The sequence below is a fragment of the Martes martes genome, assembly GCF_963455335.1.
Source record: "Martes martes genome assembly, chromosome: 12".
Classification (NCBI taxonomy): Eukaryota; Metazoa; Chordata; class Mammalia; order Carnivora; family Mustelidae; genus Martes; species Martes martes.
The window spans coordinates 10,810,777-10,835,147 of NC_137900.1; the positions used below are offsets into that span (position 1 = coordinate 10,810,777).

At 45.3% G+C, this 24,371-nt stretch overlaps 1 protein-coding gene and 1 pseudogene across 2 annotated transcripts in view; one reads left to right on the forward strand and one right to left on the reverse strand.

The window, feature by feature from the left end:
• Positions 1–11,338: 11,338 nt before the first annotated feature.
• TJP2 (tight junction protein 2) overlaps positions 11,339–24,371 on the forward strand; it is an 88,569-nt gene continuing 75,536 nt past the window's right edge. Inside the window, exon 1 of the mRNA XM_080819862.1 lies at positions 11,339–11,452. The gene's annotated coding sequence lies outside the window, so the exon portion shown is untranslated. The remainder of the gene's footprint in view (positions 11,453–24,371) is intronic.
• Positions 12,158–20,820, reverse strand: LOC308352974 (large ribosomal subunit protein eL8-like; annotated as a pseudogene). Its single transcript has 2 exons — positions 19,999–20,820; positions 12,158–12,264 (listed from the first exon to the last, which is right to left on the reverse strand). The product of its transcript is annotated as a large ribosomal subunit protein eL8-like (transcript).

The following is a 24,371-nucleotide window of genomic DNA, read 5'->3' on the forward strand; positions in this document are numbered from 1 at the left end:
GGACCCTGGGATCATGACCTGAGCGAAAGGCAGAGGCTTTAACCCACTGAGCCGCCCAGGTGCCCCTGGAGCCTGTTTTTCTTACAGTGTTCTGATAGATCACCTGAGTAGCAAATATGTAAAATATATATGACGATATTAAGGAGGCAGAAAATATAATGACGTGCATGAAGTCATATGGTTTATTTGCAGTAAAGTTTTAAAAAAGAAATTGTGGTTTCCCTCACTCTTCTACTTTTAGTTAGGGCTTTTTCCGGCTCCCTGAAAGGCAGACCACACCCTGTAAAACAGCCCGTTTGGGACATTAGTTCATTTCCACTTTTATACTTCTAAAGCACAGGAACGGTTAAAATACCCAGGGAAGAAGAATGTCCACTGTTTTCCTCCGGCAGAAATAAAGTAGAAATAATCAGATCAAGGGAATACACCAGTCTGATCTGCGAATTTTTATGTTCAACTTTAATCATTCAGGCTAAAGTGCCCTTGAATATCCTAACTTAAAAGCTTTTTTGGATCGTGTAGACTTAAAGTCGTTTTTTAAATAGATAAGTGATTTTTAATCAGATAGTTGTAGTTGTAAAGAATTTCTAGAATTCTAAGGGAATTAACTAAATAAATACATATTTCTGAAGAGTTTCTGGAGTTACAGAGAAAATGCCATATAAGTACATATCTGGTTGGGAGTATTTTGGCTAGATTTTTGTTTTCTGTGTTATTGTCCTTAAGTCCTCTTATGAAGGCGTTCGCACAAAGATGACAATTATTTTTTAAAGATTTTATTTATTTATTTGACAGAGAGAGAAAGCACAAGCAGGGGGAGCGGCAGGCAGAGGGAGAGGAGAAGAAGGCTCGATGAGGGGCTAGAAACCAGGACCCTGGAACCGTGACCTGAGTCGAAGGCAGATGCTTAATGACCGAGCCACCCAGGCACGCCAGAAAGGAGAGTTTAGACTTTGTTCTCTCTAATGGGGCACCCCAAGATGACAATTTTTTTAAAGGGCTAAATAAATAAATTATGAAACAGGACAATCTCATTTATGGAAGAAAAGCCGATTCTTTCTAATTATTTGCTAAGGCAGAATTCTCTTCCTCATGAAAGACCCAATTTTGGTTTTGTATGAGGTCATCATAGATAAGAATCACTTCATAAGATGTATGGGAAGTGCATAAAAAATTCCTACAGAAAACGAAACTTTAAAACATGCCGTTTATAAAGTGTCATGTCACTTTCACCCAAATAAAGCAGCTGCCGATGGGTAGCGAGTTTAACTTGATTTTTTTGTGTTGTTGCTAGCTCAGGCTTCGTTTCTTATTGGAGAGGGCTGTATAGTAATTTTTATCACGCGTCATTAGAAATACAATTTGTTAGAACAAAGACTGTTGTGTAAGTATAATTACATCTTCCTGTATGATTAAATGAGGACTGTATTGTAGCTTTTTTCCGCGGTGGCAGCTGTAGCAAAACCAAGTTCAGCCTATAAAAGAATTCCTGTGACTAACTGGTACTAATTGTTTACAGAACAACCAGTGGGAGTGATATTCATGAATACTATGGAAATGAAATATTCTGAGACCAAGTGGTTTACCCCTTGTTTTCACCACTCTGTTGTGGTCGGATTTCATTAATTGTATAATCAGGCGAGTGAAGTGGAGTTCTTAGTTTTTTGCTGGTATTGAAATATAACCCTGCATTCGTCTGGTCAGGCGTCTCCTCTTCTAAATGGGAAACTGAAGCTTAAGGAGAGATTGAAGGGTTATTTAAGTCACTGACCCACCCTATTCACTTTTTTTTTTTTAAGATTTTATTTATTTATTTGACAGACAGAGATCACAAGCAGGCAGAGAGGCAGGCAGAGAGAGAAGAGGAAGCAGGCTCCCTGCTGAGCAGAGAGCCTGATGTGGGGCTCAATCCCAGGACCCTGGGACCATGACCTGAGCCGAAGGCAGAGGTTTTAACCCACTGAGCCACCCAGGCGCCTCTCCTATTCACCTTTTAAAACACACCCTATGGGACGCCTGGGTGGCTAAGTTGGTTAAGCAGCTGCCTTTGGCTCAGGTCATGATCCCAGCAGCCTGGGATCGAGTCCCACATCCGACTCCTTGCTCGGCAGGGAGACTGCTTCTCCCTCACCGTCTGCCTGTGCTGTCTCTCTCTCTGACAAATAAATAAATAAAATCTTTAAAAACACACACACACACACACCCCCTATGATAGTAATTTATAACTGGCATATCTTTTTAACTTTAAAAAATTATTTATTTATTTATTTATTTATTTATTAGATTTTATTTAAACTCAAGTTAATTAACATATAGTATATTATAAGTTTCAGGGGTAGAATGTAGTGATTCATCAGTTGCATACAACACCCAGTGCTCATTACATCAAGTGCCCTCCTTACTGCCCATTACCCAGTTACCCCATCCCCTTGCAACACCTCCCCTCCAGTAACCCTCAGTTTATAACTGGCATATCTTAGTGTAATTTATATTAGTTCTCAAAGTAAATATTATGACTCTTTCAAAACCACTCAAGCTAAATTTTTAATGGATGAGAGAAATAGGAAATAGATGGTTTAATTTTTTTTTCCGTATCCCAAGGACTTTTGGTGTGTACACCCCACTTTGGAGACTGCTGATTTAGGTCATTCAGGTTAAAAAAAAAAAAAAAAGACAAAGAAACTTGCTATTGAGGAAAAAGAATCTATAGAGGAAGGGTTCAAGGTTTGGGAGGATGGGGAAGAGTTTGGGACACTTAACTCACTGCGGATATCTAGGTTAATCAGGATTAACCCATAATGCCTCCCTCCCGTTTTACTTCCCTTTTATGTCTGAGTCTGTTTAGACAAGGAATAGCGCAAGTCCTATAGAACATTCAGTGGAAAAAAATAAAGCTTGAAGAAATTGGTCAGGGATAGATAAGTAAGAACTTCTTCAGAGGGACAGAAATGCAATTAAAAGGAAATTTCACAGAAGTCAATTTATTAACTTGGATAAAAAGTGTAAGTGGGATCTCCCGGGATGACCATGACCTTCGGCATAGCTGGATTCAGAAGCTCACATGAAATCATCACATTGCTGTTGGTACAGGTCTTCCTAACAGCTAGTGACGAGCCCTCGAACATGGCAGGGAACATGCATACCCACAGTCCTGGCGTCCTATCTCCCCTGGTTTGTAGCTCCGACAGGAAGGGGGCATTTTGTTGAATGTCATATTTTCACCCCGGGGAAGACCAGCCCATGTGTACCATGACTCATTAGCTGGGCTACTGTGGTGGACAGCCCGCCGTTAGCCCACGGAAAGAGGGCAAGAAAGTTCTTCCAAGCTGAGAGGAGACATTCACAACAACGAGGAGAGGCCCGAGTCTGACCCTCTCCAGACAGTATATTTTTACTGCTACGGGAGCTCGCCTATGTTGGGTTCTAGAGGTATTTAAAAAGATATTAAAAGGGACGCCTGGGTGGCTTAGTTGGTTAAGCGGCTGCCTTCGGCTCAGGTCATGATCCCAGCGTCCTGGGATCGAGTCCCACATCGGGCTCCTTGCTCGGCAGGGAGCCTGCTTCTCCCTCTGCCTCTGCCTGCCTCTCTGTCTGCCTGTGCTCGCTCGCTCGCTCTCCCTCTCTCTCACTCTGACAAAAAAAAAAAAAAAAAAGATATTAAAAAAAAAACCAACCACCAAACAGAATTGTTTCTCTATTAGTTAATTAATTAATTAATCTGTGCTATCGACTCAAGCAAGGAGTTTATAGCACTTAGAAATGCCTTGCTAGAAAACGGCAACTGGTACTCCTTATTTGTCAAAGCACAGCTTTTTTGGTAGAGGTATTTGTAGAAGGAGCAGATCAGTTTCTGATTTTAGTCCACCCAGAGGCAGGCAGGCTCTTTGGACCAATTATTTCCAGACCTTGAGATAAATCACCTCCTGTGCCATTAGTACTTGAAGGATTAGCAGCGTCACAGATTTATGCGCAGATTAATTGGGGAGTGTACGTTAGATTGCTGTGTTTGGAACCACGGTTGTCCTGCCAGTCATTTTCATTAGTGCTTCATTCAAAATTCTTTAGCCTTATATAATACTGACGTTGCAGGGAAATCCGAATGAGCCTTTCCTTTTTTTTTTACTTATTTGTGGCTTGGCCTCAGCCTTGCTACCACCCTCACCTCACCCTGCAGAGTTTAATAGCTCGAGCTAGGGGTACACAGAGCATCTAAAAACGCAGGGGCTTGGGGCGGTGCAAAGATTGCTTCGTGTGCTTCATCTGATGAGTGCCCGAAATGTACATGACCTTGTACTGAGAGAGACAAGATGAGGTACAAGAAATACACGGCTCTTTTGGAAGCCGCGGTTGGGATCACCCCACTGAACAAGAGGGAGCTTCTTCCCGAGAGCAGAAGACATGCGAACCTCTGGCAGTGCCCCGGGTAAGCAGAGGAGGGCAGGAGATGGTGTGCGTGTGCTGGGGTGGGGGTGGGGGTCTCGGCAGAGGGAAGGGTCATCCTTGTCCTAAGGGTAGTAGACGGTGAGTTCTTCACTGAGAACTTGTTTCTTCCTAGCACGTAGGGCCTTGCCAGACTGAATGAAAATACTTAGTAATAAAATTCATGGTAATAATAACTAAGAAAAACCCTAGTCTAGGGGTGCCTGGGTGGCTCAGTGGGTTAAGCCTCTGCCTTTGGCTCAGGTCATGATCTCAGGGTCCTGGGATTGAGCCCCGCACCGGGCTCTCTGCTCAGCAGGGAGACTGCTTCCCCCTCTCTCTCTGCCTGCCTCTCTGCCTACTTATGATCTCTCTCTGTCAAATAAATAAATAAAATCTTAAAAAAAAAGAAAGAAAGAAAGAAAGAAAAACCCTAGTCTAGAAGCCAAGAAGATGAGGTAATGGGTGTTTTTAGACTCAGATATTTAATTTTCTGATTTTGACTTTTTTTTTACATGGTCTATACACATAGAAGTTCTTAAAGATGAAGTAAATGTGCCTTATTTTTTCCTACAGTGCAAGTATTTTTCTGACTAAAGTGTACATGTGGAATGTTTTAGGTAAATACTTTTTACTTTAAATCTCTTTCTAATGCCCCACTGGTTTACCATGGTGAAGAAGGGTTTAGATGTTTTTTGTTTTTTTTTTTCTGAATGGTTAGAGGCCTCAATCCCTGCTTTCTTGTCTAAAGTCCCTTCTTTTGCATCTTTTACACATTGAAGAGAAGTTTAATTTAAGGTATCTATGTGGCAGATAGTATTTTTAGGGACTGAATTGAATTTTTATCTTTAAAATGTTTTTAAAGATTTATTTATTTGAGAGAGAGCACGTGTGAGCACGGGGGGTAGGGGTGGGAGCAGAGGGAGAGGAAGAGAGAGAATCTCAAGCAGACTCCCTACCGAGCAGGAACCCGACATGGGGCTAGATCCCATGACCCTGAGATCATGACCTGAGACAAAAGGAAGAGTTGGATGCTTGACCTACTGAGCCATCCAGGTGCCCCTGAATTGAATTTTTAAACTGAATGAACCACACATTGGCACTCACTCAGGGATCAACTTGAGGCATCTGTGTAGCTAATGATATTTCTTTTTAAGATTACTTATTTATTTACTTGTCAGAAACAGAGAGAGAGAGAGAGAGCACAATCAAGGGGAGCAGCAGGCTGAGGGAGAAGCAGGCTCCCCGCTGAGCAAGGAGCCCCCTGTGGGACTCGATCCCAGGACCCTGGGATCATGACCTGAGCCGAAGGCAGACGCTGAACCAACTGAGCCACCCAGGCATCCCAGATATTTCTCTTTAAAAAGTAGAAGGTCACTAGCTTATTTTATTTAAAGATTTATTTTTTTATTTTAGAGAGAGATGGAGAGAGCGTGCATGAACTGGAGGGGCAGAAGGAGAGAATCCCAAGTAGGCTCCATGCCTAGCTTGGAGCTTGACTTGGGGCTCCATCTCACGACACTAAGATCCCGACCTGAGCTGTAATCAACATTCAGATGCTTAACTGACTGAGCCACCCAGCTGCCCCCAGTCACTAGCTTATTTTTAACATATAAACAAAATACATCCATTAGACAAGATTTAGAAAGTACAAGAAAATAAGGGGGAAAATCATCCGTAATCCCATCTTCCTAAGAGAGTTAGTATAATCATTTAGAACAGAAGTTTTCAACGGAGGGAGAGGGTGGGATTTGCCCCCCAGGGGACATGGGGCAATGTCTGGGCAGGATTTTGGCTGTTACAACCTGGGGAGTTGGTACTGCTTTCTAGCGGGTGGAAGTCAGGGATGCTGTCCAACATCCTAAAGTGGCTAGGACAGTCTCCCTCCCCTGCAACAAAGCCCAAAGTGTCAATAGTGCTGCTGTTCAGACATTTGATAGCGGCAGATTTTCTTCCTATCTCTAAAAGGTAGTTTTTATTATTAGCAATACATTCGCTATTTCTTTTTTTTTTTTTTTAAGATTTTATTTATTTATTTGACAGACAGAGATCACAAGTAGGCAGAGAGGCAGGCCGGGGGTGGGGGGGAAGCAGGCTCCCCAATGAGCAGAGGGCCCGATGCGGGGCTCAATCCCAGGACCCTGGGATCATGACCTGAGCCAAAGGCAGAGGCTTTAACCCACTGAGCCACCCAGGCACCCCTCGCTATTTCTTGAAGAAATTTTAGGGATCCTTTAGAACAGAATCCTGAAGCCTCATCCTTGTCACTAAGGAAAGAAAGTGTATATAGGCACCAAGAGGGCGAGGGGTATGTCGGGACCCGGGGAGAGTCCATGTGGGCTAATGTTTAGTGAGGGCCATGGGACACATGTCATAATGGCCAAATTGTGATTCTTTAGTTTTAATTTTTTAAACATTTTAAAAATTTTTAATTCAATTAATTAACATTTAATGTACTACTGGTTTCAGAGATACAGGTCTGTGATTCTTCAATCTTATATAATACCTATTGCTCATTACATCACATCAAATTGTGATTCTTTGGGGTGCCTGGGTGGCTCAGTGGGTTAAAGCCTCTGCCTTCAGCTCAGGTCATGATCCCAGGGTCCTGGGGTCGAGCCCGGCGTCGGGCTCTCTGCTGGGCGGGGAGCCTGCTTCCTCTCCTCTCTCTCTCTGCCTGACTCTCTGCCTACTTGTGATCTCTGCCAAATAAATAAATAAAATCTTAAAAAAAAATTGTGATTCTTTTTTTGTTTTTTTAAGATGATTTATTTATTTATTTATTTGACAGAGAGAGAGAGATCACAAGTCGGTGGTGAGGCAGGCAGAGGGAGAGGGGGAAGCAGGCCCCCTGCTCAGCAGAGAGCCTGATGCGGGGCTCCATCCCAAGACCCTGCGATCATGACCTGAGCTGAAGGCAGAGGCTTTAACCCACTGAGCCACCCAGACGCCCCCAAATTGTGATTTTTTAAGTTGCTCCTGGAGATGGGGAATACTGTAGCCTGGACTTCTGTCCCAGAATGACAGAAGTTTAGAGCTGGGAGGACCTTTTGTTGGGGACAGCAGACAGGTTTCCTGTGGCATGGCAAAGCCAGTCGGTGTGTGGGCTGCTGGGAGTGTCAAGGTAGGGAGGACACCCAGGTTAAGTCTGGGCTTAGCAGAAAAGAAATACTGTGAGTGATGAGGGACATAGTAATACGGAAAATGGGAGATTGTAACACGAGGTCTGTGTCTTCATCACTCCCTGATTCTGATTTGGTCTTTGATTTTTACAAGTGTGAAACCGAGACTCATTTGAGTCACCACGATCGAGGGCTTGGCCCTCAGACAGCAACTGAATGTTCTTGGTTTCTGGCTCAGGATAAGTCCTTAAAGGATTCTCCCGAAACAGACCCACATGATTCAGATGTGTAAATGGATTGCCACATTATTCATTTCTTTTTGGAGATAAGCTTTTCCAGCCATTGGAATGAATAAGCACCCTAAGTAAAACCATCTCTGCTTCTCCTTGTTTCCCCAAGTCAAGCCAAACAGAAGTCAAACTATTCACTCCAAAGTGATTCTTACTAAAGGAAGCTGAATGTTGTCTCTCTCCCGCATTCTCTCTCTCTTTTTTTAGAGAGCATTCCCTGAGGCCTGATGAAATAGCTCTATGTCACAGGATGCCGAGATCTTTTTTGTATCTGTAATACTTTGAGTTCTTTAAATACACACGGACTAAACATTGTTTTGCTGGTTCTCATTCTTTGGTTTGCTGGCTCCCTTTTCACCTAACACAGTCTTCTTTTGGACATGGGAATATACTTCACTAAACTTTTAGTAAAATCTCCTTTCTGGGTAGCCTAGCGGGGGTTATCTCCTACTGATCAATTTCACTAATCAGTTCAAAATCTTTCGGGGTCACTTTGATGTCTTATTTCTCACATTTTATTATTATTTTTTTAAGATTTTATTTATTTATTTCACAGACAGAGATCACAAGTAGGCAGAGAGGCAGGCAGAGAGAGAGGGGGAAGCAGGCTCCCTGCCAAGCAGAGAGCCCAATGCGGGGCTCGATCCCAGGACCCTGAGATCATGACCTGAGCCGAAGGCAGAGGCTTTAACCCGCTGAGCCACCCAGGTGCCCCTATTTCTCACATTTTAATGTACATACGAATCACTGTTAAGATGTAGGTTATAGTTTTGTGATTATGGTGGGGCCTGGCAGTCTGCATTTTAATAAGCATCCAGGTTCTGCTGTCAACCCAGTGGTGACCAGTGCATGGTCTGGGTGATGCTGATGGCTCAGCCCGTGACCCACACTTTGAGGAGCAAGCATCTTAAGAAATGCTTCCCACGAGAGGGTACCTGCTTTTCTCTTGACCTCAGACTTTTTTTTTTAAGTTTTGTTTATTCAAGTAATCTCTATACCCCACGTGGGCTCGAACCTAAAACCCTGAGACCCAAGAGTCGCATGATCCTCTGCCTGAGCCAGCCAGGCGGCCTGATTTTAAACTTCTCTGATCTTCCTGAGGGCTTGCAGTCCCAATACCTCACCCCTCCCTGCTGGCCTTAGAGAGACAGTGGTAAGAAGGCAGGTGGCTGGCCCCGCTGCTGTGGAGGGAAATCTGCCACGAGCCTTCTGACCGGGGATCCCAACGGGGCTGGTTGACTAAATACTGAGGCTGATATTTTTTTCCAGGAATTTAGGTCCTTTCATTCTTTTTAAGAAATATTGCGATTGCTGCAACGTGTAATACTGTGTAGTATTCAAGAGCAGCTGCTTTTGCATTTTAAAACATAATTGGAAGTCAGGTCATGATTCACTTTTCAAAACCTCAAGGAATTCATTGGCCGCCAACGCCCTCCTCCTTTGAGTACTTTGTCTTGCCGTCTGCAGACAGCGCTGTGCTTGGGCTTCTCCTCCGTAAACCCTAGTCACGTGACAGACCCCAACCACCAGCTATCCACCCCTGGGCTGCGTGTTGCAAGTTCACGGTGGCACAGTTTGAATGGCTTTTGCAAGTGCATGTGTACCCCAATGCCTGGCACCTGTGGGGTGCTCAGCAAAGATTTGCCCATGCTTAACTTGGTGTCAGTAGAGCCACAGATAAAGAAAAAAAAATGTTTAAAGGAATTGACATTCGAACACAAAATACTGACCCACCTATGGATTTTGCTTTTAAAATGTTACCTGACATTAATTTCACATATCTGTCAATACTCTTGAAAACTAAGAATATGATTTAGTTCTTTCGCAAGCTATTTCTAAGTTTAAAAGTAGCCCTAGTCAATATTGGTGTATTTTAGAAATGGTTGATGGTTCTTGGTGGTTCCAACACATGTCAGAAACCTTGGGAATCTTATCAAAGAAAGTTAAAAGCAAGATATTTTAAACATGCAGAAAATGGATTTAATTAAAAAACAATCTGATCCAGTACAAGAAACAAGCACTTTTTGGAGCTGATACCTGTAGAAGAATTTCATATTAAAGGCAGAAGCATAACCAAGCCCATCTTGATTCGCTGGCCATTTATTTATCTTTGGAAGTAATCACAGAAGCCGTGCACGGGCCGCGCTCTAATCCTGTTGCTTGCTTTGTGGGATGTCCAGATGGGCTTGCTTTAGCCACTGCCTACATTTCCTGCTGATCTTGGAGGAGAAGGGAAATGCGTCCCTTGCCTGTATAAATAAAATCGACACTATCCTTTATTGCTATTTCATTGTGTGGGGAGTGTTTTGCATAGATACCACAATCTCACTTTGTCTGCAAACAGAAGAGTATGTGCAGAACTGGTGAGAAGCCACATTCTTCCTCCCACTGGACACGACTGCCCTGTGTGAAGCTGCCGGAGCCCCGGCCTCGCCCAGGAGTGAGCTTGCCTCATTGTGTGCTTTAAAAGGCATATGCAGGAGGCGCCTGGGTGGCTCAGTGGGTTAAAGCCTCTACCTTTGGCTCTCGGGGTCCTGGGATCGAGCCCGGCATGGCATCCAGCTCTCCGATCAGCGGGGAGCCTGCTTCCTCCTCCTCTCTCTGCCTGCCTCTCTGCCTACTTGTGATCTCTGTCTGTCAAATAAATAAATAAATCTTTAAAAAAAAAGGCATATGCAGGATTAATAAAAATGCGCAGAAGGGATGTTCACTGGATTTCCTCAAAATTAGGGGTAAAACAAACAAGCAAACAAAAAACTTCCACCTTTCAAAGTGTGGGCAATCCGCAAATGTAAAAGTAGAGACGAGCCAGCATTATAAATGCTGTGAAAAATGAATTCCCTTTTAGTTTCAAATGATTTCTCTGTTGTATACTTTTTTAAAAAAAAGAAATTATTTATTTATTTGACACAGAGAGAGAGAGAGAGAGAGAGAGACAGTGAGAGAGGGAATGCAAGCAGGGAGAGTGAGAGAGGGAGAAGCAGGCTTCCCACTGAGCAAGGAGCCTGATGTGGGGCTCGATCCCATCATGACCTAGCTGAAGGCAGACGTCCAACTGACTGAGCCACCCAGGCGCCCCTACTGTTTACTTTCTAAAAAAGATTTATCCACTTATTTGAGAGTGTGAGCCACTGAGCAGGTGCCCCTGCACGAGGGAGGGAGGGGCAGAGGGAGAGGGGGAAAGAGTCTCTCCAGCAGACTCCAAGCGGAGTGCAAAGCCCAACGTGGGACTCCATCCCAGGACCCTGAGATCACAACCTGAGCCAAAATCGAGTCGGAGGCTTAACTGACTGAGCCACCCAGGCGCCCCAAAGTTTCTTTCTTGAAGTAATGAGAATGCTCCAAAATGGATCTTGGTGACGGTTGCACGACTCTGTAACTGTATTCGAAGCCATGTTGTAAGTGGCTGAATGGCAGTGTGTGAAGTTCAGTGCATTTCCCCAGATCTTACTGCGCTGGGAGGGACCATGTTGGGTTTGTAACCACACTGTCTTTTTCAGGGTGCGGAGTACGGCATTATTATCATCTCCCTGTGAGTGGGATTGGCACCCCAGCGGTGCCTCCGGGCACAAGCTCTGCACGAAGCGCAGACGGGGGCCGGCGGACAGCGTGCTTTACCAGGTGCCTGCTTTTTTGGTTGCTGGCTTTCCTCCGTCTAAAGTTTGATGTAAATTATTTCACATCCTAAAAGCAGTCAAGGCCACCATTTTCAATGTTGCTGATAGAGAAATTGTTCAATATCAGAGAAAGTTTAATTGTAATGTCGTATTTACTGAGGAGCAGAAACATCATACCTGCATTTATGGTCTGAATTGATAGGTACAATCTTGCCACGGTTGGGTGAGAACTAAATGAGCTCCTTCCTGGCTGGAGCATATAAATCCAACTCTCATGGTTCAGAATAAATGCCTGGCAAGTTATTTTGATGTCTGGGGTTATAGGTCATTCTGGTAAGTCATGTTTTTTCCATTATCTTTGAGGTAGCAATTATGTAACAATGGTAGGCACTTTGCTGAAAATATTAAAGACATGGGTTGCACCGGCTTCTAAAGATTAATTATGTACAAGCTTTTAGTAAAAGAATGAAGGGCAAGTATTATCTATTTACTGATTCAATTTTAAGTAGGAATTAAATGAGATTTACAAGGCATTAAATTTTATTTTGACAGATGCTGGGATGTACTTTTTCTTAGTTACATTTTAACCCCTGATTATAGGCCAGTCCGTGGTCCACAGAATGGGGTTGGAATTTTTTTCATGTGCTTGTTTCATAATTCCTGTCTGTTTAAGCTTAAAACCCCTGCCTGGGTGGCTCCTAGCTATGTGTCAGAGCTTGAGTTTAACCGAGTGTGAACGGCACATGCCAGGGTAGCGGATAGCAAATCCCAGTGTGCCTGCACGTGCCTTAACGTTTCTGAGTGCAGATCCATTATCTGTGAAAGATGAGCGTCAATATGACGGTAAAGGAGCTAACGTATGGCAGGAGCGAGGCACACGCCAAGGTCTTTCGCAGAGTCTACATGTCCAAATGGGGACAACTTGCATGGGGAAGCCTTTAGTTTCCACTGAACTGACAGGGCTTGGGGTGGGTTTTGTTTGCTGAGATGTTCACTGCAGAGCTCTTAAAGTTTCCAAATGTAAGAAAACAGATTCTTTTTTTTTTTTTTTTTTTTAAGATTTTATTATTTATTTATTTGACAGGGATCACGAGTAGGCGGAGAGGCAGGCAGAGAGAGAGGAAGGGAAGCAGGCTCGCTGCGGAGCAGAGAGCCCGACGTGGGGCTCGATCCCAGGACCCTGGGATCATGACCTGAGCTGAAGGCAGAGGCTTTAACCCACTGAGCCACCCAGGCGCCCCAAGAAAACAGATTCTTACAAAGACTCCAGCAGTTTTCCTGAAACTTGACTTCTGGGTCATATCTATTGATTTAGTCCCAGGGTGGGACATGGCAAAGGAGGATGGTGCTGGCATTGTCTGTAGGAGGGAAGGTTCTCTGTGACTCAAGCAAGCCCCTCCTAATAAACGCTTCCCTGGTTCTAATTCCCTGTACTAGTGACTACAGGTCCTTTGACGTCATTTTGTTTGCCCAAGTCAGAGTTTTGCTCCAAAGCTCTTTCCTGTGTGAAAACTTAAGCTTGGCTTTCTGGGATGACTTAGCCTCGGGTGAGCTTGGGTGGCAAGGATTTTTCCAAGAGCATCTCACATTACCTTAGTTTCAGATCCAGCAAACATCTCTTTCCCTTCCCTCCCTCCCTTCCTTCCTTCTTTCCTTCCTTCCTTAGAGAAGGGGAGGGAGAGCATGTGGGCTGGGGTGGGCCAGAGGGAGAGAGAGAACCTTAAGGTCTCTCTCCCTTAAGGCTCCATGCCCAGTGCGGAGCCTGGCATGGGGTTCAGTTTCACAACTCTGAGATCAGGACCTGAGCCCAAACCAAAAGCTGGACATTTAACCAACTGAGCCATGCAGATGTCCTGAGTATGCATTTGTGACAAGTTCCCAGCCAGGCCATACTTGGTTTCTCTGCCTGATCTAGTTCTACCTTCCAGTACCTGAAGTATTTTGCTTCTTGTTCTAAGTCTTGGGAAAGTTTCTCTCCTTGTCACATTTGTTATGCTGAGCTAAAGCCATCAGAAGAGACGAATTAAAGTTTAATATACTATAAAGACTCTTTCAAAGCGTGTGACAGAGTTAATTATTTTAGTTAATTAGATGTAAGAACTGAAGTTGACTTTTTGAATATCAGTAATTATATTTCAAATATCAGTATCAAATATTAAGAGTAATTATGATCACATAATTATGTATATTATTAAAATCAATAATTTTAAAAATATCAATATAATTATGATTAAGTTGGGGGAGATTCTGTCCAGGGTGTTTTGTCTAATCTAACTATACAATCAGATTACCTCCAAACAAATCAAAATTTGGCTGCACTGAAAACTGCTATCACCACCCACTCTGTTGATAAAACCATGACAAAGTACCAAAAACTAGGGCTCAAGGATGACACCCCTTCCAAGCAGAAGTTAGTTGCAAATTCTTTATCTCAGTCTTAACAGGCTAATGGGAATCATAAAATGAGCTGCGTCTAGGTTTCCCCAGATGACTGCAGCGCTGGGGGGCAAAATCAGGCAAGACGCACGGCAGTGTGACTGCTGATTATAAGTAAGACAGAACTTCTAGCTGGGGAAGAGCCCTTACCCAAGTCAATTTCCTCAGGCCGTGCAGTGACTAGCCCATAGGGTACTTGACACCGTTACTGGACCCCTACGTGGCTGGAAGAGGTAGAGGAGAAAGTGTTAGAGAGAAGGGCAGGTGGTGGTGAGGAAAAGGGATAGTAAGTACAGAGAATCCTTCTAAGAAATCTGGCTCTGAAAAGGAAGAGATAGATAGGGCTCTGGGCTGGAAAGCGCCCAGGCGTCTTTTAATCCCCAGGTTCTGGATTCCTTTAAACATGCAGGGGTATGATTAAATTTCGGCTTCAGGATTACTCATATGTGTGCAGTACTTAACAATGTCCAGACATCTCACATTTCCAGAGATAGGCCAGATGGCCACCACTTTGTCTTGTTGATTTCACGAGTAAACCACGTGCTCTAATTTTTGTTTGGAAAACATGTCAGACTATAGCTAAAGCATTCAAAAGTAAGAATAAACCCTCCTTATTTTTATTTTTCTTTCACTGAAGTGGTATACCAATTTCCCATGATGAAAGTTTGCTCCAGTTGCTAAAATAACAAAGTCTTTATAGATAAGTATTTGGAGCAGGGCTCTTCCATTTTAAATACTTTGGAAAATATGGAATTATTGTCTGGATACCGACAAAACTCTTTGTCTGAATCTTTATTGATAAACAGTTAAGGTGCTTCAATTCCTGAATGCTGAAATAATTCCAAGTGATTATACTTACAGTGCAAGTTTAAGGGTTAACACATTATTTGCAAATGTTTCAGCTGTTTGAGAAGGACATTAAGAATAGGATAGCTGGGCGCCTGGATGGCTCAGTGGGTTGAGCGTCTGCTTGCGGCTCAGGTCATGATCTCAGAGTCCTGGGATCCAGCTATACATCTCCCTGCTCCCAGCCTGCTTCTCCCTCTCCCTCTCTTTCCACTCCCCCTGCTTGTGCTCTCTCTCTCTCTCTCTCTCTCTGTCAAATAAATAAATAAATAAAATCTTAAAAAAAAATAGCTATACCCAGAGAAATTCTGTATGTATAGGTATTTCACATTTTAACAGCAAAAAGAGCACATCATCTTGAAAAAGACAGACCCTTTCTTTCATGAATTTTAAATGTTTCATATACTCTAATAACTTCCCACAGTCAAGCAAGTAAGATAGAAAATGGAAGAATATCTTACCCAGAAACTCCCAGGCTAGCAGCTTGGCACCCTGGTCTCCAGGCCCCTGGGTTCCCAGGGAACCTTGCAGAAACATGGCAGAAACAAACGCCAGAAGCCAGTAAAGCACCGGGTGACAGAGCACAGCTGTGCCTTCAGACAGGCCTGCATCCCAGCAAGCCCCTGTTCTGCTACTTTTTAGGTTGAACCTATGACCCCTAGTCAGCTGTTTCTGACCTACGCACACGGCAGGAGTGATGTGGGCAGCTTACCTAAACTCTCTGAGCCTCCATTTCTTTATCTGTACAATGGTGTTCTGGGTTGTATCGTGTCCCCTACAACATTCATATGTTGAAGTCCTGCCCCTCGTTACCTCAGAATGTGACCTTATCTGGAGACAGGGTCGTCAAGTTAAAGTGAGGTCCTCAGGGTGGGCCGTAATCCAGTACAATGGTATCTTTATAAAACGGGGTCCATTTGGACACAAAGACAGACACACACGGAGGCAAGACAGGCGTCTCCAAGTCAAGGAGAGATGCCCAGAACAGAGCGTTCCCTCACAACCCTCAGTAGGAAACTAGTCTGCTTCCAGCCTGACTTCAGCCTTCCAGCCTCCAGGACTGAGACAGTAAATTCCCATTGTTGAAGCCAGCTGCTTCGAGGGCCTTCGTTCTGTAGCTCTAGGAAACCAATATGCCTTGGGAATATAATTAGATCTGCACCTCATAGGGTGGGTATGAGAATTAAGTGAGACAATGCAGATAAAACATTCATCACCATACCAACTACGTTGTAGTGAGCACTCAAAGAAACAGAAAGCTTTCATCATCACTGCTACAGCTTGAGGCCTCACTTGCTATCAGAATTACAGTGGGATTCTCACCACACCCCATAGGCTCAGCGCCTCCAAGCCCTGTGCTGTAGAGTCTCTGTTCCCCAAGTTCCTTTCCCCATGTTGCCCATGTGGCCAACAACTTTTCATCCTCACGTTACCTCTGAAGTATCACCTTCCCCAGGAGACTCCCCCCTCCCCGCCTACAATGTAGTCACTGCCTCAGACCTTCTGCTCCCATCCACACAAAGGTGGATACAAGCCTCTTCACACAGCAGTGCAGTTACTGATTCCAAGTTAGACTCCCAGGTCCCCCAGGGATGATATATTCCTCTAAATTTCCCTCAGGTGGTGCTGGGTGAGATGCGCATTAAATGTTTGAGGAAACAATCCCTTCACCACAGGTAAGGAAATGGGCCGCATATACCATCTATGAACAAGCCCATGCTCTAAACCAGCTCTTTCTAGATTCACGGTTCTTGAAAGTGTGGTCTGGAAACCAAGTATGGGCTGGCTGGGAACTTGTTAGAAATGCATACACCTGGGCCTCACCCCACAGTGACTGAAGCAGAAACTCGGGGGGCGACCCAGGAATCTGCTTTAACAAGCCCCCCCCCCGGAGTTTCTGATACCCTAAAGTTGGAGCACTACTGCTCTGGTTCTGTGCGGTTCAATAGGGGGAGGTTTGGCTGCTGGTGGGAGCTCCCTACATAAGCTTTTTAAAAAAAGATTCTATTTATTTATTTGTCAGAGAGAGAGAGAGAGCACGCGCGAGCGAGCGCAAAGCAGGGGTAGTAGCAGACAAAGCAGGCAGAGGGAGAAGCAGGCTCCCTGCTGAGCAAGGAGCCCGATGAGGGACTGGATCCTGGGACCCTGGGGTCATGACCTGAGAGGAAGGCTGACGCTTCATACACTGAGCCACCCAGGTGTCACCCTAAGTATGCTTATAGACTGGGGAGCTTCTGGGGAGACAGGGGCAGAGGGCCTCCCAGTTGTGCAGAGGTAAAAGTTGTAAGTTTTCACCTTCAGCTGGCTTTGCTAAGCCCGTAATATGGGATGAGTCCATGTTAACTCTGAGAGGCCAGACCCAGATGTAAGAAGTGTCACCGATAGCATGGTCAGTTTAGGGCTGATGTAACTGCCAATCTAGAGAGAACATGAACCAGGGTTTATTATAGAGTATTCATATTTTGTTAAATGGGAAATCTTTCTTTTTTCAAGATTTTATTTATTTATTTGTCAGAGAGAGAGAGCATGCAAGCACAAGCAGGGGGACCGGCAGGCAGAGGGAGAAGCAGGCTGCTCCACTGAGCAGGGAGCCTGATGTGGAGCTAGATTCCAGGACCCTGGGATCATGACCTGAGCTGAAGGCAGATTCTTTTCTTTTTTTTTTTTTTAAAGATTTATTTATTTGACAGAGAGAGATATCACAAGTAGGCAGAGAGGCAGGCAGAGAGAGAGGGGGAAGCAGACTCCATCCCTTCTAAATAATAATAAATCCTTCCATCCCTTTCTAAATAACACTGTCATTTGTTTAAATCTTTGCATCTATATTTTAACACACAAATGGTCCATTCACTCTGCTTAACCCATCTTACAGGTTACTAACTTACTATCTGCATCCTACATATCTTATAAACTCTGCGAGGGTTTTATAAACAACATACTTCCTCATCATCTATGTGAAATAAATCTTAGGAGTTTCATCCATCTGTCCTCTATAACTCTGTACCAGTTTTTGTCCTCTATACCGGTTTTTTTTTTGTTAAGATTTTATTTATTTATTTGAGAGAGAGAGAGCACAAGCAGGGAGGAGAGGGAGAAGCAGGCTCCCCTCCGAGCAGGGAGACTGATGCTGGGCAGGATCCCAGGACTGTGAGATCATAACCAGAACCCAAGGTAGCTGTTCAACCAACTAAGCCATCCAGGTGCTACTCTATACCAGTTTTTAAATTTTTTTTATTTTTATTATTTTTTAAATATTTTATTTATTTATTTATTTGACACAGAGAGATCACAAGTAGGCAGAGAGGCAGGCAGAGAGAGAGAGAGGAGGAAGCAGGCTCCCCGCTGAGCAGAGAGCCTGATGCGGGACTCGATCCCAGCACCCTGGGATCATGACCTGAGCCGAAGGCAGAGGCCCAACCCACTGAGCCACCCAGGCGCCCCATACCAGTTTTTTTAAAAAGAACTTTAAACAGAAGTATTTATTCAGCAAATTATAGTATATTCATACAAATGGAATATTATGCAGTTAGAAACATGATGACATAGATCTGTATTTTCATGAAAAGAGACAAGCAATATTCGTATGTAGAAATAAAGGTAGCAGAAGTGCATGTCTAGTACGGCCCCAGGTGTGCAAGGTTGTATATGATCCCAACATGCTTATCTGCAGAGAGGCACCTGGAAGGATGCTCGTCTCGTTTCTAACCGTTTGCTCTGGATGGTGACAATGTAGTTCTATTTTGCTAATTTTTCTTTTTCTTTTTGAGAGAGAGAGAGTAATGTGAGCGTGCGCACATGTGCACAAGCCAGGAGAGGGAGAGAGAGAATCTTAAGCACTCTCCACACTCTGGCAGAGCTCCAGCTCATGACCCTGAGATCATGACCTATGCCCAATTCAGGAGCCTGATGGCTTAACTGACTGAGCCACCTAGCCACCTCGTGTTTTGCTAATGTTTTATGATCTCCTCTATGGTTTGGGTAAATAAACAAGTATCATGTATATAAAAATAATTGAAATACAAATGATATGTGTATCTGCAAATGCATATATATGTAAATAACTACAACAAAGAGAATGATGGGACCAGATCCTTTCTTTTGTAAGCCAAAGACAGCATTTTGCAAATGGAGAGAATTATTTTCTGACCTTTTAAATGTTTTACCTGCCTGCAAAATGGTAATCTTCTTGTCTTGTGTCAGAGCATTAAAGCAATGTCCCTAGGGGCACCTGGGTGGCTTAGTCTGTTAAGCGGCTGCCCTCAGCTCAGGTCATGATCCCAGCATCCTGAGATCTAGCCCGCACAGGGAGCCTGCTTCTCCCTCTCCCTCTGCTGCTCCCCCTGCTTGTGCTCTCTTGCTCACTCTCTCCTTTTCTCTCTCAAATAGATAAATAAAATCTGAAAGAAAGAGAGAGAAGGAAAGAGAGAGAGAAGGAAGGAAGAGAAAGAAAGAGAGGGAGAGAAAGAAAGGGAAAGAAGGAAGGAAGGAAGGAAGGAAAGAAGAAAACCTCCCGATAATGAACCTCACTTGGGAGGATGGTGCTCAAAACATCCGTTCCCATGCCCCTTCTCAGACCCTCCAAATCAGCATCTCAGGGAGAGATCTGGGAGGCCTCCAGTAATGAGAAATTGAGCAGAAGTCCCACCAGAACATAAATGTCGTGAGCCACATCTTCAGCTTGGGTTGCGCAGCTCCTGGAAGTGCCTTTCCCAGGCCCGGAGTCCTTTGTTTCCAAGGCCTGCGCTAATTTATGACCGCCCTGGAAAACTATCTGCTTGCAGTGTTTTTCTAAGGCCCCTTTCAGGTCTGAGAATTCTCTGAAAATCTAGGAGCCTCTCCAACAACTTTAATCTGTGCTGATCAGGGATACTGAATTCTTCAAACTGGAGGGTTCTGGTGATAATGTCTAAAAGCAATACCCGTGTCGCCAGAGGCCCCTCTGATTCCCCGGGGGACCTGTGTCTCCTGCGACAGTCCCCTGGGCCTCTCTCACCTCAGGTTCCCTCCCTTGTCTAACGAGACGAGGGCCTTTTTACGCAGTCCAATTTTTAACCTAATAAAGTGTTTTTTCTTAAAGTACTCGTTTAGGGAAAGGGTGTGTGGAGTGCGGTTAGGCACCGGATTACATGTATATCAAGGATTCTCACGAACTAGCTCATGGCTGGAGTCAGATGGATTGTGACATTTACCTTTTTTCCTTTTTTTCTGGGTGGGGTGGGGGGGGAGAACTTTTTATTACTTTTATGTACAGAAAATCCAATAGCATACACTCAGCCCAGTTTGGTGACCAGTTCTTTTCCAACTTGGCAATGTGAGCCACCGACTTTGGCAACCCAGGATGTTGCCTCCCCAGGGATGACAGATGTCATCGTATCCATCATTGTCATCGATCCTGACGACTTCCACTGGCTTAGCCGGAGCTCCTCTGTCTTTCCAGTTAACCTGTGTGAAGGCAACAGTAGTGCAGGTCTTCCTGCTGGCCCCAGCCTGGCCTTCCCCAACTCTGTCCCCATCTCAGAACACACGGTAGGTGGGAAGACAGCCAGCTCAGTGGGGTCCACCGTGGGTACAGTCACTGCTGGCTGAGCCGTCTTATTTTCCACCAAGGTTGGGACAGTATTAACCCCAGCTCAGAGGACAGGCAGCCTCTTAGTGGGGACCGTCCCTTGGCCGGCAGCTTTCTGTTCAGCCTGGGCCAACAGTCTCTGCTGCTTCTGTCACCTTGTCTCTGGTCAGCATCTGTGGGCCAGTTTCAGCAGCTGAGTAGTTGTGTGGCCGTCCCTGGCCTGGGCGAACTGGCTCATGGCGGGAGGCACTTGGAGATGTTTACAAAGACTCGCCCTTTGCCTGTTGCAGCCAGGTGTGGTGGGGCCGTTTGGCAAAGCCGGTGAGGTCCCTTTTGGGTGAGATGTCCTGTCTGATGCCAAAAGTCTTGGGCCTTTTCTCAGACAGGGGAGTGAGCACCTTCTTGGCCTCCTGCTTCTTCACGACAGAGGCCACTTTCTTCCCCTTAGCCGCCTTTCCTTTTGGCAGCTTGGAGGAGAGAGCTGGGATGTTTACCTTTTTGCACGGGAAGCGTCTCACAAACATGACTCCCCAGCACCTGGTTCAGCAAAAACCCTCCTGAGTTCTGTTAAAAGGAGCCATAAAGAAGACAGCAGCAGCCGAACCAAAACCCACCCAGCCCTGACTCCGTGTGGTTGTCCCGCTGAGGTGGAGGCCATGGACACGGCCCCGGAGCACTGGGGAAGATGGGCGTCCATCCAGCAGACCCGTGTCTGGAGTCTCTTCCGCTCTCTGCTGGAAGGGACTTCAGGCGGTAACTGTGTTCCCCTCGCCAAAGCAGAGTTTCTGCATTGGTAAAGCGCGGCGATGATACCAAATACAGCATAAGACAAATGCGGGCGCTCTGAGGACTTACATGAAATGAGTTAAAATTGTTTTTGAAAGATGATGCATTCAATCCATTTTTGTTTATCAGGGTTTCTGTTTTTTTTGGTTTTTAAGGTTTTATTTATTTATTATTTTTTTTAATTTTTAAAATATTTTATTTATTTATTTGGCAGAGAGAGACACAGTGAGAGAGGGAACACAAGCAGAGGAGGCAGGAGAGGGAGATGCAGGCTTCCCCCCGAGCAGGGAGCTCGATGTGAGGCTCGATCCTAGGACCCTGGGATCATGACTTGAGCCGAAGGCAGATGCTTTATGACGGAGCCACCCAGGCGCTCCAAGGCCTTATTTTTAAGTAAACTCTATACCCAGTGTGGGGCTCAAACTCAAGACCCCGAGATCAAGAGCTGCTCACTCTCTCTACCGACTGAGCCAGCCAGGCAGCACCCTGTTGGTGCTGTTTTTAAATGTTTTTTGTTTTTGTTTTTTAAAGATTTTATTTATTTATTTGACAGACAGAGATTACAAGTAGGCAGAGAGGCAGGCAGAGAGAGGGGAAGGGAAACAGGCTCCCCGCTGAGCAGAGAGCCTGACGTGGGGCTCGATCCCAGGACCCTGGAATCATGCCCTGAGCCGAAGGCAGAGGCTTAACCCGGTGAACACACCCAGACTCCCCTGCTGGTGCTGTTTTTAATGGAGGATTAACAAGTGGATCTGTCCCTGGAAAGAGTGTGGATTTTGTATACTCTGCAGTATAAATAGAAGTTCAGTAAACCCCGCCCCTGAGGCCCCAGGGCACCCTGCCAGGAGGGGAGTTTCCTCCAGGGTGGGGAGTACTCTCCCTGGCAGGACCTGTCTAGACCCAACTGTGCTTTGAAAGGTGCTTCTAGGATCTCCAGGCCCAGAGCTGGATTGTGCCCTGTCTCGACCCCATCCAGCAGGCTGAGTATACCTTGACCTTGCCTGCCAGCTTGAGCACACTCAGACCATCCCTGTGTCATGGGAGCCTGCACGGGAGCCTAGCATCACGTGGTCCGCCAGCTCTATCCGCAGCCCCAGGCCAGGGCCTCCTCAGACACGTCACCCCCCGGCCCGCAGCTGACTCTGAGGGGCACAGCCAATTCTTCTGTCAGTTTTGCAGCCAGCTCAACCCATCATGCCCAGAAACATTGCCAGGAGGGAGGAAACATCAGGAGGAAGAGCTGGGGTTTGGGATTTGTGCCAATGGCATGAAGAGGAGAGGGTGGATTGAAAGCCACCATCCACTGAGAGCTGAGAATTTTCTCCCCCTAAAGTCTGATGCTTTGATCACTTTGACACTCACTCCTTTTCATCTTTTCATTGTAGTAACAACAGCATCCCCGCCAATGTCTTGCCAGTTTAATAATAATAATACTAAAGGTAAAAAGGGTGAGCCGTGGCTACTGGGGTCCTTTGCTGTCTGGGGCTGTGGTTTCTATCTAGGCTTCCCTTGGCCCAGCCACACCACCCCCGCCTTTTCACACCCCTGCCCTCCACTCTCTGAAACGTCTGCTTCACGGTGAACAAAGCACTCAGCTGGACCCCATGTCCCTGCTTTAACTTAAATTTGACTCTCTCCTGAGGGCATCCCTTTCTGTTGCCTCCTCTAGGGATGCTGCCTTCTTTAGAGAGAAAGAGAAATCTGAGCAGAGGCTGGCTCTGTGGTCCAGGCAGAGAAGCTCAAACAAAGGCTCGAGGGCAGAACTGCACTTGGCAGGGTCTGGAGAGCCACAGAGAAAGGCCAGTGTGACTCGGGGATGAGAGCTTGGGAGAGAGCAGGATGAGCTGGGTTTGGAGCCGGCAGCCCGTTCAGTTCGACTTGGAGGCTGTCTTAGGCAGCTTGTGCTCTGTAACAAAATGCCATAGACTGGGTGGGGTTTTTTCTCACAGTTCTGGGGACTACAAGTCCAAGATCAAGGTGCTGACAGATTGGGTTCTTGGTGGGGGCCCTCCTCCATGTGTCTTCACATGGTCTTTCCGAGGACCGTGAGCCTGGAGAGAGAGCTCTCTCTTCCTCTTAGAAGACCACAGATCTCATGATGAGGGTCCTACTCTCATGACCTTATCTACACCGAATTCCCCCCCAAAGGCCCATCTCCAGATATCACCACATTGGACGTTAGGGCTTCAGCTCCTTTGGGAGGGACACAAACACTCAGCCATAACGCAGGCAATAACAGGAAGTCTGGATTGGCAACATTTTGAGGGTTTAAAGGATAGAGTTATGAGATCTGATTTGCCTCATGAAAAGATCATTCTGGCTGTTGGGGAAGATGGATGGGAAGAGGCAAGGTTAAATACAGGAAATGGCAAAGAGGCAAGTCCTGGAGGAATAGAAACTTTCTAAGATTAAAACATAATTAAAAAAAAAAGGATTATTTATTTATTTATTTGAGATAGAGTATGAGCTCACGAGAGCCCATGATTTGGGGGGTTGGGCAGAGGGAGAGGGAGAGAGAGAATCTCAGGCAGTTTCCCCTGCTCAGCATGGGGCCCAACTCAGGGCTCAAATGTGCTGGCCTCTGAGATCATGACTGAGTGGAAATCAAGAATCAGATGCTTGGGCACCTGGGTGACTCAGTGGGTTAAACCTCTGCCTTCAGCTTGGGTCGTGGTCTCATGGTCCTGGGATCGAGCCCCGCATCTGGGCTCTCCGCTCGCCAGGAAACCTGCTTCCCCCTCTCTCTCCGCCTGCCTCTCTGCCTACTTGTGATCTCTCTCTCTCTGTCAAATAAATAAATAAAATCTTTAAAAAAAAAAAGAATCAGATGCTTAATTGAGTCACCCAGGCACCTCAAAACATGTAATTTTTTTATCCATTTAACTATTAATCTGTTGGGGAGCCTGGGTGGCTCAGTCGTTAAGCGTCTGCCTTTGGTTTAGGTCATGATCCCAGGGTGTTGGGATGGAGCCCCTGCACTGGGCTCTCTGCTCAGCCGGAAACCTGCTTCTCTCTCTCCCACTCCCCCTGCTTGTGTTCCCTCTCTTGCCATGTCTCTCTCTGTCAAATAAACAAATGAAATCTTTAACAACAACAACAAATTATTAATCTCCTAATGTTTTAGAAATGTCTTTTGAAACTCACGACTAAAGATTGGGTTGGGTTAGTCTCTACTCTCTAGATGATCTTTTGGGGATAAATATGTTGAAGAATATCCTGTATTCATGAATTTTTTTGTTCTATTCAATTTTTTTTCTGTCAAACAATTTTATTTACTATTTTTAAATTA